Genomic DNA, 16,300 nt, shown 5'->3' with positions numbered 1-16,300 from the left:
TCGAGAGACTTTTCTTGAGTTTATTCAGATGCCAAATTACCTAACAAATCCGATATCTATAGTTTAATATTTACTTTCTGAGAGATAGGAACTATTGTTTAGACGGGATTTGTTTAGGGCATCTAAGTTTTTTGAATAATGAGACATATTAGTATCGATCGGTGTGTTCTAGTCAGTATGGATTTTTGAGATGTGTTTACAAAACGATAGAATTGAAACTTCATCCATATTGTATTCGTGATATGAATGTATTACGAGAACTAGGACTGCATAAACTAATAATATATTGCTACTAATTTGATTCGTAGTGTTATGGTTATCTTAAAAGAGGTTTATTTTACCGAAAAACTATTAATTATTCTCAGTGGATAGCTAACAAAATCAAAATACCACAATCTGGAATTCCGAGCTCTTGTACAGTATCATTCCGAAAAAGTAAAAATTTGTGGTGCCGGTGGGTTGTAGTAGTATTGATAGATATACACGTATTACAAGGGGCTCCTTGCTGCTGCGCAGCGTTATTATTACCATTTATAACACATCTAATCCCTTTGTCTCTCTCTTTCTTTCCTTACATGTAAAATGCATGCTTAAAACCTATTTCCAGTCCGTCAAAGACGAATCGGAATGACGTCTTTTTATTCTGCTCGGAATGGCCCGCAGATAGTGTCATCAAGTATCGACGGACCTTCAAAGTGATTTTTCTGTGAATAATAACCTCGGAAAGTATCTCAGTTAACGAATAAATGAGAATTTTTTGGAGGAATTCTCATAGGAGACTCAAGTTTGGGGTCTGATGACCTTTGATGACTATCTGTAGATCATTCCGAGGAAAATAAAAAAAATTAGCCCGATCCGTCCAGTAGTATGCTTACACGGGCTGGAAGTAGGTTTTCAGCCCAGTTTTTTTTAATATATAAGATTTCGAAAGTCTACATATATCAAGTAAAACTTTCTTGATTTGTGATCTGCATACATTGGTTGAAACCAACTCTTTTTAATTAATATATTTTGAATAGGAGTTGTCAAGTATTCCTAAAAACTTAATATTCTGAATTATTTCTTTAAAAATCCAGTATGTGTTAGTGACTTCAGTGAATAAATACGCATTAAATAAATTATTGCCTTTTTTTTATAGATAATACATTTTTCTCAGTTTTTACTTTATTTTTAACTGACCTTTTAGGAAAATACTTTTATGTTAAATGAAATCGTAACGAACGCGTTGTTTGAGTGTTAATACAATTCATCGTCCATGGAAAGTGAAATCGAAATAATTATGTTGCCAAACATCAATGTTTTATTCTATTTATTTGTTATGCTTTTAAAATGTTCCCTTCTCTATCGATTTTAATATAATTCATTTTAAAAGAAAAGTTTTCTTTGCAACTTCTTTACTTTTTGTTAAACCGTATTTGTAGTTGGGAATGTTATAGCTAATTTCTCAATGCATTAGAATTATATTAACTATGAGTGATAATATTATTTTCCTGTAACTTATGTATTATAGTTTATGTATTATCACTTTCCTGGCATCATAACTCTAGAGCAGTGGTCTCTAAAGTGCGGTACCGGTACGCAAAGTGACACTTAGGGGAATGCTAAAGAATTAGTTATAAATAATTAGATTTTTGATCCCCCCCCACACACACACATATATATATATATATTTTTTTATTATATGAGGTACAATTTATAATTATTAGGGGTACGCGTTCAAAAAGGTTTGGAGATCGTTGCTCTAGAACTATGCTTCAAGAAGGAAAGTATGGTAATTAGTCAAAAAATGGGGTATAGGTTTTTTCTGGATCATTTCATGACCCAGGGACCCTAAAAAACAAAATAAGGGGGGTAATGTTCGTTCGTACGTACACGTGTTGTTGGAGTGTTTGAAACTTAATAACTTAATAAGTAGATGAACCGATTTTGATGAAATTTGGCACGGAGACTCGTATGTGGATGCGTACAAACACTTCTCCATTTTATATTAAGTTCAATACTTGTGTTCATGCTTATTTTAACTCTTGAAAAAAAATTCTGCAAATTTTCCTCTATCTCAAAAATAAAAAAAATATCTTTTTATTTATTGCTTATTTTTTAACTGAATATTTTAAATTATCGATTAAAATATCGATTTAATAAACATAGATTATTAAAAATTTTTTTCATGTATAATTGTTTTCCACTTATAAGAATATGATCAATGCCAGGAAAGTATTACAACTTTGTTATCAGCTTTTTATTAAGAAAAAAATACTGGTAAATTACAGTATTTGTTGTTGTTATTGAATGTTTTTCCTTCATTCTTTTTTAAATCATAAATAGAATTTTTATTAGATTCATTAAGCCTTTACTTCCTGGAAAATATTTTTAATAAGTTATCCTCGTCTCGTATTAAGCCGTATGATGAGAATAATTATAGGTTGTGTATTTCTCTTTACAAGGTCATAAAATAGACACACACCTTTCTTTAATTCATTGCTTTTGTTAGTTACATATTATAGATAAAATTTAGTAAATATATTATTTACTTAACACATTCGCTACGGCGGATAAAATAGGGAACTAATCATCTTGCTGTACAGGCAACTATGATGCCGTATAGTAATTACCTACTATGCGTTCGGCGCATATTCGCCGTTCTGCGGTTTTGTACTGTGCGTGTTAGTTTTTATACGGATTTACTCTATATACTGAACTGTTTGACCTTGGATTTTCAATCTGTATACATTTGTGCTGTACTGCATATCACATTGTTTTTAAATCTTTTTCTGACAATTTTATTTCCTTTTCATATATTTTGAAGAAAATTTGTTCAATAAATTATTTAATAAATCATTCATAATATTACTTATCTTATAAGTGCTGGTTTTTATTTATAAATTAAATTTTTCTTAAAAAAAACATCCATTCAAATATACTAGTATATTTTAATAACAAAAACAACAGACGAAACATAAAATTTATTACCAGATATTTGGATCTGAATCGCTACACATAAAATGTTTATACGCTTGCTTATAAATATCATCCAAATTCTTAAATAATTAATAAATTGATTTATTTTTGACTTAATTACTTTTTCAACATTATATTATTTCGTGAAGATGCCATTGTGAAAAAAGCTTTTTTAAATTCATCAATATCGAATGCTGTTTTATCATTTATATAGTATGAAATTCTTAATTTTATTTTTTATCTTTATTAAATTAATACTATAAATTAATTATATACCATTATAAATTACAATCAAAAAAGTTGCTGGAAAAAATTTGTCATATTTCAAAAAAAAAATTATGGCATGGAACAATCCAGCAAAATGACCCCTAAAATAATTTTATTACGAATAGACGCTAAATAAGAGTATGTATTAAAGAACTGTTTCAATTTAGTTCACATGTTTTCTGAAAGATATCGTAGACTATAAAATCATTTAAAAAATATTTTTAGTTATAAAGAGAAATAAAATATTCATTAGATACTATACATTATGCGCCGTAACCCACAGTCGTCAAGTACAATACGGCAACAACGAAGCCCGCACAGCACAAGAGTTAAGTTAAAAAACTTACCGTTCAGCACTAATGGAATTACGCAAAAGACGACAAGCACAGACCAACTCCGTATTACGAAACATATATACGCCGTACCGTAGCGAACGTGTTAAAGATCTGATATAATTGAAACAAATGTTGCAGACATTTCAGAAATATGTAATTATAGGAAACTTACAGTTACAGGTGTGTTGTAAATTAATCGTTAATCAAATTTTTTTATGTCCATGATAATTTAAAAGGAAGTTAGACTTGTATACATACACCTGCCAATATTGGTAAATTGTTTGTCGATCAACTACATCGATATAAAAACTGTGTTCCGATCTATCAAAATAACAATATAAATAAAAAAATCTGTGTTGAAACTTAAACCATAATTTAAAAACAAGCTGACAACAAATTTTTTTTTGTTTTTTGTGTTTGTGGCATTGGTTATTTATTCTCCTAATAGTGGAAAAATAATAAAACATGAAAAAAGTTTATAAAATTCAATAAATTGATATCTTTTACTTTTTTCTATTCACCTACCCCCAAAATCACTAAATTTTTGATTTGTCTACGTTTACTGTGTTATATGGAAGAGACTAAGCAAAATTCCACTAAAAAATATGCAACTAATAAAAAGTTACCTAAGATTTGTTTTTTTTTGGGGGTAGAGGTGAATTATGATGAAATAAAAGTTTATATAACAAAAATGTTTTAAAACGTTCCAAAAATCGATGTTTTTAAACTATGATCGGCTCCCCTACTCCCAATATTGCCCCCAAAGTATTTTTAGGGGGGTCAGTTGTGCTACTACTGTGCCTCTCTTTAGTCTCCAGATCCACCGTAAGGTATTTCTTCAGAGGATGATATGTATGAATGTAAATGAAGAGTAGTCTTGTACAGTCTCGGTTCGACCATTCCTGAGATGTGTGATTAATTGAAAACCAACCACCAAAGAACACCGATATCCACGATCTACTATTTAAATCCGTATAAAAGTAACTGCCTTTACTAGGTCGAACGCTGGAATTCTCGACTTCCAAATCAGTTGATTTGGGAAGACGCGTTCACCACTAGACCAACCCGGTGGGTTAAGATTGGTTGACCTCTCTCTCTTTTTCCTGTTTAGCCCCCGGTAAATACCGTTTAGATAATACTTCAGAGGATGAATGAGGATGATACGTATGAGTGTAAATGAAGTGTAGTCTTGTACATTCTCAGTTCGACTATTCCTGAGATGTGTGGTTAATTGAAACCCAACCACCAAAGAACATCGGTATCCATGATCTAGTATTCAAATCCGTGTAAAAATAACTGGCTTTACTAGGACTTGAACGCTGGAACTCTCGGCTTCCAAATCAGCTGATTTGGGAAGACGCGTTCACCACTAGACGAACCCGGTGGGTTAAGATTGGTTGACCTGGAAGTGTACAAGACTACACTTCATTTACATTCATACATATCATCCTCTGAAGTAATACCTTACGGCGGTTCCGGAGGCTAAAATTGAAAAAGAAGAGGAAAGAGGTACTTAGAGTGATTGGAGATATTTATCTTTCAGTATTTAGCCCCTATTACCTTTTGTGTAAAGATTTGATAATTGTCATGATTTCCGTCTTGGTAAAGGAAACTTATTTATTAATTTTATTTATTTAGATATTTCAATATCCGCAATATGAGGAATCTACGAAGAAAACACTTTAAAATAGTTGGTGTAAAATTAATAGTAAAATGCAAAAGTAAACGTTACTTTTGTAACTTTATATTTTTGAATAGGATTAACCTTAGAACTCTCGACTTCGAAATCAGCTGATTCGCAATTATATGTTCATCACTAGACGAACGAGGTAGGTCGCTACTACATGCGTAGGAAGACAAAAAAATTCGGATAAAAAAATATGCAGTAAATTAAAAAATAACTTTTTTCAGTTTTGGGGAAAGGGGAGAATTTGAGGGAAAAAGTTTTATTTAAAATGTTAAGATAAGCATGTACTTATGTACTAAGTTTAATATAAAATGGGGTTATGTTTGCAAACTTTTGAAGAAATTGACATCAAAGAAACTATTTACCCCTCTCCTGGAATTATTGACCCCATACTTTCACCAATAAATTGCCTCTTATACACGAGTCTCTGTGCCAAATTTAATCATTATTGGTTTATCCAGTCAAAAGTTATAAACCTTTAAACATGCCAACATACGTATATAAGAACATTACCTCCAATTTTTTTTTTTTTTGATTTTGTGGTCCTTTGGTCATGAAACTTAGAGAAATACAAATAAATAGTACACTTATTTTTTGATTGATTACCATACTTACATTCTTGTAGCACAGCTGTGGAGTTGTGATGTCAAGAAAGTAAAAATGGTTGAAAATTCATGTTAAATTGACATGCTTACTTCAATATCTGTTAAAACAATTTTGTTTTGAGATATGGGTGCTTCAATGAAATACAAATCACCGTACCAAATTTCATCAAAAGCGGTTAAATAGTTTTTGCGTAATGAATTTGTTAATTAAAGGTATATTGTGTAATTATACTTTTTACCTTAACATTTTCAGGAGCAAACGCAAAGTTCAAGAAGTGCAGCAAATTTTTTTCATACGATTTTTCATCTAAACTTCCAAAAGACAAAGTTATATTAGTCATTTTTTTTATTTTTAACTTAAGTATTTTTTTTTAAATCGAGCTATTTCATCTCTTCCCATCCCGGCTCATAATTCTCCTGGACTATAGGCCCGGGGTTATAAATACTGCCGACAGCCAGCGATTGAGATGTACGATAACATTCAATAGAATGTACGGCAGCAGGTGAGCCTACGAACGATTTCTGATCAAAGTTACGAAAAGTTTACTGTGAACAAGGGATAATGTGGTCATTGATAAAAGTTAAACTGTAGTTTCCTTTATAAATAGTAGAGCGAAATAAACTCTTATAAAGTTTAATATTGCTTTTAAATGTAATCTCACTGCTACAATAATTTCATATTATTGAAAAATTTCAAAATAGATTTACCTACATGTCACTTGGCAACACTGTTCTCAAGATTAGCAACTTGCAATAGTTGAAATATCCTTCTTATGCATTAGTGCTATATCTGTATAAATTCCTCTCTATTGTGCTAACTACATCGTTTTCCAAGGACAAACATGTGTTTATAATTGATACTGCGCGTATAAATCTTACGAACGAGTGAAAGATGAGTTTCGAATAAAATTTCCCAATTCTTCATTTCCTAATAAGGCGACAATATTGCGTTTGATTAATTAATTTCGTGAGACTGGGAATGTACACGATCGTAAAAGCACAGGTCGACCATCATTATTAACAGTAGAGGTTCTGGAGGATGTGAAAGAAGGTTTGACTCGCTCACCCAGAAAATCCCACAGAAAGTTATCTTTAAAGGGTGGGCTTTCACTATCTACAGCTTTCAGGGCTATTAAAAAATTAGAATTACATGCTTATCGCATCTGTGTTTTTCAAGAACTGAAAGAAGTAGTCCATGGAAAATGTTTACAGTATTGTCGTCGGTTTTGTTCTCATGTTGATGACAACGGTATTGAAATTTTGGATTGTGTTTATTTCAGCATAGTTTCACTCGGATGGCTACATTAACAGCCAAAACTGCCGAATATGGAGCGCTGAAATTCCTCACGTGTTTAATGAACGACCATTACACGCACGTAAAATTGGTGTGCGATCTCCTTGCGTCTTGTAATAGAGCCTTTATTTTTTGATAAATCTGTAAGATGGGTGTACACCATCTGTAGATGGTGTAGTTTATCGCAACTTAATCGAACAATTTATTTCCACGTTAGATTTACACTAATGAGAATGTTGGTTCCAGCAGGTTTACGCAAGTGTCATATTGCTTATGAAACGCATGGATATGTTACAGGAATCTTTTGGCCATTGTTTGATATCAAAAGGGTTGTGGCTTCCAAGATCCCCGCAGCGTTTTCCTTTGGAGGTATTTAAAAAGTGTAGTTTTTAAAAAACAATCGTCGTACAGCTGACGAATTGAAGGTTAACATTGAAAGTGAGGTTTTAAACATTACTGAGCAAACATTACGAAAAGTGGGTGCAAATGTTATGAAATGTATATGAACCTGCATTGGGACTACAGGAAATCATTTTGAACATCTACTGTAAAGTTTTAAAGGTAATTTGAATATTGTTGTATTTTATTAACATTAATATTTTTGTAATAAATTCACGTCGTCAAACAAAGGGGTTGCGTCTTTTTTGAAACACCCGTTATTTGTATATTACAAAATTAAAATAATATTTTGAATTATATTGTATTTGACAGATGTTTTGCAATCTTGTTTTAATGTAATTTATTTGAACGCTTTACAAAAAAATTATCACAAATTGTTTTTTAAAATATTCCACTCAATATTTTATTTGTTTAACTTTTTAATGATTTATTTGTCATCTTTGTTTGTTTTTCCTTTTTTTACCATATTTATAGTAGATATAAAAATTCACATATGTTTTACATCGTCCTTGATGTAGATAGATTTCTACATTATTCTCCGTCAAAACTCGTGTATAAACATGTTCGAGGTTGTAATAGTATTTGTTGATATATTAAGATATAATAGGATAGATGTATGTGTATGTATAAAATATGAATTAATTTAGGCACTTGTTTGTTATCTCACCACCACTTATTTTGATTCAGTTCCTTGTCAAAAAACAACTTATTAAACGTACTATTACAATGTATTAGACAAAAAATATAACCCACCGGGTTGGTCTAGTGGTTAACAGCGTTACAGCGTTCAAGTCCTAGTTACACTAATGAGATTTTTACACGGACTTGAATACTAGATCGTGGATACCGGTGTTCTTTGGTGGTTGGGTTTCAATTAACCCTCAGTTATCGTCGAACTGAGAATGTACAAGACTACACTTCATTCACACTCATACATATCATCCTCATTCATCCTCTGAAGTATTATCTAAACGGTAGTTACCGGAGGCTAAACAGGAAAAAGAAAAGACAAAAAATATGCCTATTAGCGAGCGTAGGTTGTTTGTTTAAATTATGTTGACTCGTGTACTGACGATCGTACGTATAAACAAACGTACGATTTATTAAATATTCGGGGTAATTATTTCATTAAATAATTAAATTTTTGGATTCTTTTGATTTATTATTCTTCTGAAATTTTCATTGTTGTTTGAATTCTACTTTTATTATTGGAAATTCATTTCGATTTTCGTATGAAATTTGTAGACCAGTTTTGCTTGCACATTTTTCTAATTCTGGGTTTTTGATTTTCGCCTCCCTAATGTCATTTTAATTATCATTATTACATATAATTTTTAAAATAAATTTTTTTGTTCAACTTAAATAGTATTTTTATTAATGTTTTGATAAATATAAAATATATTCTTGTTTTATAATTTGTTAAAACGCTTTATTTTCAAGTGTTTTAATGTGATTTTTTCCACATTCTACTTAACGTTTTATTTATTTAATTTTCAAGATCTGATTGACGTATTGTCATATATCTTCGTTTATCTCTGTATTTTTTTTTTACAACATTTATAGCAGAGAAACTCATTTTGTAACCTATATTGTACGTCCTTGATGGAGATTGATTTTTAATCAGTCTCTACATCTCAGTGAACTTTTTTCTTCTTAGCCTCTATTATTAATATAAACGTATCCTTTGTAAAATGTATCTTGTCAGTAAACAACTTTATGATCTGAGAAATAGCGTAGAACGCTTCAGTAACCTCTAATACAATTATTTCATTTCATCCTTTGTGTTGAATATATAGTTGTAGTAAATGCTCGTTTTCGGTGATGCTGAAAATAAATGGGTTATATCTAGCATATATGCGCTCTCGCGCGTATACGTGTGTGTGCTTATACATGCGGATTTACTCTAGCTATTTTAACTCATGGATAAAGTTAATATCGAGTTACATATAGAATCGATCAGTATCTTTTACTAAAGATGAAGATTGATTTTTTTAAAATAAGAGTTATGTATTCTTACAATGGAATTTTATAAAATATTTTACTTTACTTATTAAAAATATATATATTTTTTTTAATTTATTCATATAAAATTCTTATAAATTAGTTTACATCATCTTTATAAAAAAATTTGGAAAATTTACTTTGAGGGCGCGATTATTAATAAATTTTTTAAAAGATCATTTTTGATTCCATGTCAGTTTAAAGGAAAGGATTCTTTTTCTTTTTCTGCTTAGCAATGCGGAACCACCGTAAGGTATTGCTTCAGAGGACGAATGAGGATTCATGTAATCTCCATTATAAAAAATTGACCTTCAGAAGAAATAATTACATTAATTTTTTTATTTCAATAAGATTTCCGCTTTCCGATGTTATGATTTCAGGAATATTAAAATAAGAAAAAAAGGTTGTTTTCGTCACTGAGATACTTAGTTAAAAACATTGACATATTTTAGGGAGTGATATATTTCTGGCGAATTAAAAGTGATTTTAGAAAAACCTAAATGTAATAAAGAAAAACTTTAAGTGATTGTGATTTCTTTTAAGTTTATTATATTAAAATTATTACTACTCTTCTATTCTTTGAAAGTGTATGCATACTTCAAAAAGCTGAAAACAAAGTTATAATACTTTCCTGGCATTAATTATTTAAAATATTATATAGTAGAAAAATAATGATACATGAAAAAAGTTACCCTTAAAAAAAAGTTAAACTTTTTTGGGGTGGAGGTTATTTATGATGAAGTTTTACTGTAAAATTATCATTATATATATTTAAATAAACCAAAAAAAGATTTAAAAAATCGTTTTTTTCTGCTCCTCCATCTTCAAAATCACTTTCCTAGAAAATTTATTAATTTTTCTACGTTTACTATGTTAAATAAAAGAAAATTAAAAAAAATTCCACTAAAAATGTTCAACCAATAAAAAGTTACCCAAGATTTCCTTTTTAGGAGTCGAGGAAAATTATGATGAAATTTTATTGTAATAATGTTATTAAAAGTTAAAATAAACCAAAAAAAGTTTTAGAAAATAAAAAAAAATCGAAACTTTTATCGGCTCCTCCACCCCAATATTGCTCCTAAAATCTTTTCTTTGATCACTTGCACTACTTCTATGCTTAGGAAGACGTAAAAAAAAATTCGGTTAAAAAATATGCAATAAATAAAAAGGTAGATTTTCTTAGATTTTGGGGGAAGGGGAAAAATTTGAGGGCAAATGGTAAAATAAGTGTGCATGCATGTACGGAGCTTAATTTAAAGTGGTGTTATGTTTGAAAAATTTTGAGAAAATTGATCCCAAACGTTTACCCACAAATTGCCTAGAAATCCGAGTCCTGTCCCAAATTTCATCAAAATTGGTTAATCCAGTCAGAAGTTATTAAACGCTAAACATGCCGACATTCGTACGTACTTACGACATTACTTGCCACTTCTTTATTTTTTGGGGTCCCTGGGTCATGAAACGTCAAGAAATGCAAAATAACCCATACTCCATTTTTTGACTGAATATCGTACTTTACTTGCGGCATAGCTCTAGAGCTATGATAAGAAGTAAAATGTATTGAAAATAATTTTTTTCAATTTATTTAAGTTTCTATTCTGAAGCAAGCGCCAATTTAAAAATAAAAAATACAAACAATTCATTAATCCTTAATTTGTTACGTCGTCAGAAGCTGATATTTAAACAAGAATTGAAATGATTATTTTTTATATTTTAGGGCAGTTATTAGATTAGTATTATTAATTTTTTTGTTTTAAATTTTTTATTTAAAAAATTGGTTAGGGCTAGTAAATATTTTTTAATATTTATTACTTTTTACTGCCTATTTAGTATTTTTGTTTATTACTGTTAGTATTAAGTTTTTGTGTTTATGAAAAGAAATACTGTATTACACTTTTTTAACTATTCGGTCAAGATATATTGCAACTGTATTGGCTGTTTTCACCCTTACCGACACGCTGCAGTACCGACATCGATACGATATCGGCAGGCTTGGTTTCACTTTACAGATTCGACACCGACGCCGACAAGAGTATTTTCACATTACAAGTTTTAACTTAATTGTTGTCTCTCGGTTACAGTGATTTTTGCCTTGTGTTTTACTACTCAAAATTTTTTTATTATAATTTATTTTTATTATCATCATTAAACTTATCCCACAAGCAGGGCTTACTTTCTACAAGTTCAAATAAAGTTACTACATCATATTTAAAATTAGTCATGTCTTACAGAAAAATTTTTTTTTTTTTTAAATTCAAATATTTTATAAATTGTAACTTGCAGTATACACGCACCTAGTAAAAAACAAATAATGAACAGAAATAACACGTCCCAACCACCGTAGGGGAAGAAGCCCACCTTGTGACGATTCCGGTCGCCCCCCCCCCCCGTTCTAACCCTGATGGCCTTTAACGGGAGTCGTTTTATAGAACATCAACTGATTACACCTCACAGTAATAAACCATGCCTCGATTGGGATGCCACCGATGTAAATGCCACGGTAGACATTTACATCGGTGATTTTGTAACTCAGCTTTTGCCTTCGCTGCAGGCCTCATACGGACATCTTGAATGTTCTACATTTATGCCCTCTAAACTAGCTAACCGAGTTCGCGGAAGCAGGAACCCCGCGCAATAACGTAATTCACTCCTAGCTCCCTTAGTGAACTCATTTTTAGTTCATACCTCAGACTAACTGAGACGACACAGTACCGTCAGCGCCTGTAACGACCCGACGCCGACATGTCGGTGAGTGTGAAAGGCATTCATAAGTTAAGTTAATTTTTATGACAGTGTGCAGACACTATGCCGATATCGTGTCGGTAAGTGTGAAAACATCCAGTAAAGGATAATTCAAAAGCATATAACAGTTTATTGAGATAACTTACAGATTCGGTTGAGGTCTTATTTCATAGAAAAACATGTCAAGTTTTGGCTCACGTAGTTCATTAGGTCCAAATTCGGCCACCATCACTGTCACTAGTGTTGTTAAAAATGGATACATTTACTGGTACGAAACGTGCTGACAGCTTGTTTTGTTAAACATACAAAATCTCCAGGACCCCACGCGTCCCTGAAGCTGCTATGGAACAACTCGGAGAAAGCATTACAAATGGAAGTCATATCGAACCAAAGTCAATGTTGGGTGACAAATTTGATGGGCTTTTATATGAAGTGAGACCTCAACCGAATCTGTAAGTTATTTCGATAAACTTTTATATGCTTTTAAAGTTGTGAAGCCGTTTTTAAATCACCCGTTTTATTTATTTATTTCTTTTTTTTCTTGTTTAGCCTCCGGTAATTACCTTTCAGATAATACTTCAGAGGATGAATGAGGATGGTATGTATGAGTGTAATTGAAGTGTAGTCTTGTACAGTCTCACTTCGACTATTCCCGAGATGTGTGGTTAATTGAAACCCAACCACCAAAGAACGCCGGTATCCACAATCTAGTATTCAAATCCGTGTAAAAAAACTGACTTTAACAGGACTTGAACGCTGGAACTCTCGACTTCCAAATCAACTGATTTGGGAAGACGAGTTCACCTCTAGACCTACCCGGTGGGTTCCGTTTTATTTGTTTAAATAAAAAAGACGTAACGTAAACGTAATTTTAGAAATTACTTATTTGTTAATGATTAAGTGGAAAAAAAAACGTGTGTAAGAATAAACAAAGAAGTAATGTAACAGAAAAAAAAAACAATAGTTATTGAACTTGTCGCAGTTGAATAATAGGGCTTGGTCGGAAATTAAGTAATTGTATGTCAGGTTTCTATCTTATTATAATTCACTATACGAGTATAATAGCATAATGAAGGTTAAATAAAAATTAATTCAATATTATAATTATTATTATTATTTATTAGTGATAATTTATTATTATTCTTTTACAATATTTACTTTCTATCTTTGCAATTTTTTTAAAGGTTAATGTCACAAAATATAAACTATAAATAGCGAAAGATACAAAAAATAAGTAATAGTAATATTAAATAGCGGTTACGCTTTTAAAACTGCTGCAGGTTCCAAGTAATAATAACTTTTTAGATTGTTTTGCAATTTTTTTTAATTTTTTTTTTGGAGTTATTCCATATTGGCCCTTTTTCTAAAGTTCTTCATTTATTATAAATGTACCAAAAATAATTTACTTTTTCTATAATTATATTTTTACTCTAGTCTTTTTTACTTTTGTTATTTATTTTTTTCGTGATGGACATATTTAAAAATAATTTTGATGAAAAACAGTTTATTTTTATATAGACAGATACAAAAATATCTATCTAATTTTAATACTGTAACTATCTTTTAGATAACAATTTCCTTTTATGAACTAGGTGATTTATATTAAAGCGGCTAGGTTCTAAATAGCCATGTAGGAGTAATCGAATACAGAAAAAAAATATTAACCCTCAGTAAGTTATTGACATCTTTTTTTTCATCAGCTAAGTGGATATAATTATTTTTAACTTAAAAAATCTGATATGGACAACACATGACTTCCTTGTACGCCTGTTAAATTACGTATACACATTTTTTGCTGAACTTCATTTAAACTTATTTCATTTGAAAGTGAGATACGATCCTCCAGTTCTTTAATAAAGTAGACAGTTACAAAATTGCTGAAGTATTAGTTTTTATTAACATTAAGTATTTATACAATTATTAATTCAACAGTCTTAAGTGAAATATTAGGATAGAGTAAAAGTCCTTTTATTATTCATGTTACTAGATCAGTATTATTCGAGTACTGATTAACAAAAGTTTTAGATTTCTGGTGTGTCATATAAATAAAAGTTAATTAAACTATTCCGTTTAGTGATTTCCTATATACTGGTTACAAATGTTAATTTCGACCTAACGGTGTAAAATATTCAGTTTTTATTACTGGATTATTTGGTGAATAATCAAAAATGAAAAAGCCGATGTCCCTTCCCTTGTAAGATCCAAATATTTAATTAATTAAAATTTTGTTTGGCTATATCTCTGGAACCAATGAAAATAAGTACCACTAATGATATGTCGTTAAAAAGCTTTCAATGAGGGCTTATTACTGCAGTTAAGAAAAAGTCCAAAATTTAATGTTTTGTGGATTTTGGGCTTTTTTGGACATTTTTAGTTCAGTCGATTGCAATCAAAAAGGGAGGTGCACATGTTAAAACAGCCTTAAATCCAAAATTTCAACATCCTTCGGCTAATCGTTTTCGAGTTATATGAAATACGTACAGACATACAGACATGCATAAACATCATGCCGAACTAGTCAAAATGGATTCAGGGATGGGCAAAATGGGTTTTTCCGTTGAAATCTGAAAACCAAAATTTTTCGCGATCACAATACTTCCTTTTACTTCATACAAGGAAGTAAAAAAGAAGAAAATATGTCGGGCTTACGCTTATCTTTCCGTACAATTGTTTTACATTAATAATGATTTAATTATTACTAAATGCAAAACTAATTTACAAAGCTGTAGTATCTGAAGTGTGGGATCATTCTCCCACTCTACAAATAATATCGATGTTATTTCTACTGATATTTATATAATGAACGCATTGGAGTACATTAAATCTGGTTATTAAATTTGTTTGGCATTATATATTAATAAAATAAAAGTTGAAAAGAAAAAAAATATTATTACTTCCTTGTACGAAGTAAAGAAAGTATTGTGATCGCGAAAAATTTCGGTTTTCAGATTTCAACGAAATATACATTTTGACCATTCTTGAATCCATTTTGACTAGTTTCGGCGTGACGCCTGTACGCACGTACGTATGTATCTCGTATAACTAAAAAACGATTAGCCGTAGGATGTTGAAATTTTGGTTTTAGGATTGTTGTAACATCTCATTGTGCACCTCCCTTTTTGACTGCAATCGACTGAACCAAACGCGTCCAAAAAAGCCCAAAATCCACAAAAATTTGAATTTTGGATGTTTTCTTAACTGCAGTAATAAGCTCTCATTGAAAGCTTTTCAACGATATATACAAGTGGTACTTATTTTTATTGGTTACACAGTTAAAGCCAAATAAAATTTTAATTAATGAAATATTTGGACCTTATTAAGGCATATATATTAAGGCACATCGATTTGAATCAAACTTCATCTTTTTATTTTTTAACTTTCTTTTATTTAATTTAAATATATTGATTTATTAATAATTTTTAATCTCTGATTGTAAAAAAAAAAAAGAAAAACGTTAAATTATAATTCGATAAAACAATAAAATAAAAAATTATGAAAAAATATCAGAAGTTATTAATGAAATAAAATTTTATGTACTTTTCATTAAAAAAACAATGTATTTATGTAATTTAATAAGCGTACAACGAAGTCATGTGGTGTCCACATTAAGTTTTTTTTTTTTTAATTTAGTAGTTTTGCGTTATAGACTCGGTAAATTCTATACTGAATTTAACAAATTTAGTTCTCTATAGAAAATAAATTAAAAATTATAATTTAAATATAATACGAAGCTGAATTATCAATTGTAATTGATTATGGAAGATTTAGCTTTAGGCTGGTTCTATCTAGATCCCTACCAGTCTAGCCAGTTCCGGTCCGAACTGAACAGCGTATATCGGATCGCAAGATTATGGGGGGATATGTACCCCCCTACTAATCGTAGAGCTTTGACTTTATTCGCTTGCTGCTGGGTCTTTCGGTTTATCAAGCGGGTATTTAATTATTTAATGGCGGTTGTATATTCTTTTATTTTAAGTTGGACGGAGTTTTGGACTGCTATCCGGTGCTTTTA

The 16,300-nt window shown here is 30.4% G+C and overlaps 1 protein-coding gene across 4 annotated transcripts in view; it reads left to right on the top strand.

Moving 5' to 3' along the window:
* The window catches only part of hrm (solute carrier family 16 member hermes), a 180,744-nt gene that overhangs the window by 22,179 nt on the left and 142,265 nt on the right, over window positions 1–16,300 (top strand). The window contains exon 2 of one of the 4 annotated variants that reach the window (XM_075372183.1): window positions 7,444–7,707. The exons of the other annotated variants lie outside the window; for them this stretch is intronic. The gene's annotated coding sequence lies outside the window, so the exon portion shown is untranslated. The remainder of the gene's footprint in view (window positions 1–7,443; window positions 7,708–16,300) is intronic. 4 annotated transcript variants of the gene reach the window in all.

The sequence above is a fragment of the Lycorma delicatula genome, chromosome 7 (assembly GCF_047948215.1).
Source record: "Lycorma delicatula isolate Av1 chromosome 7, ASM4794821v1, whole genome shotgun sequence".
In the NCBI taxonomy this organism is placed as follows: domain Eukaryota; kingdom Metazoa; phylum Arthropoda; class Insecta; order Hemiptera; family Fulgoridae; genus Lycorma; species Lycorma delicatula.
This window is presented reverse-complemented; position numbering and strand designations above follow the sequence as displayed.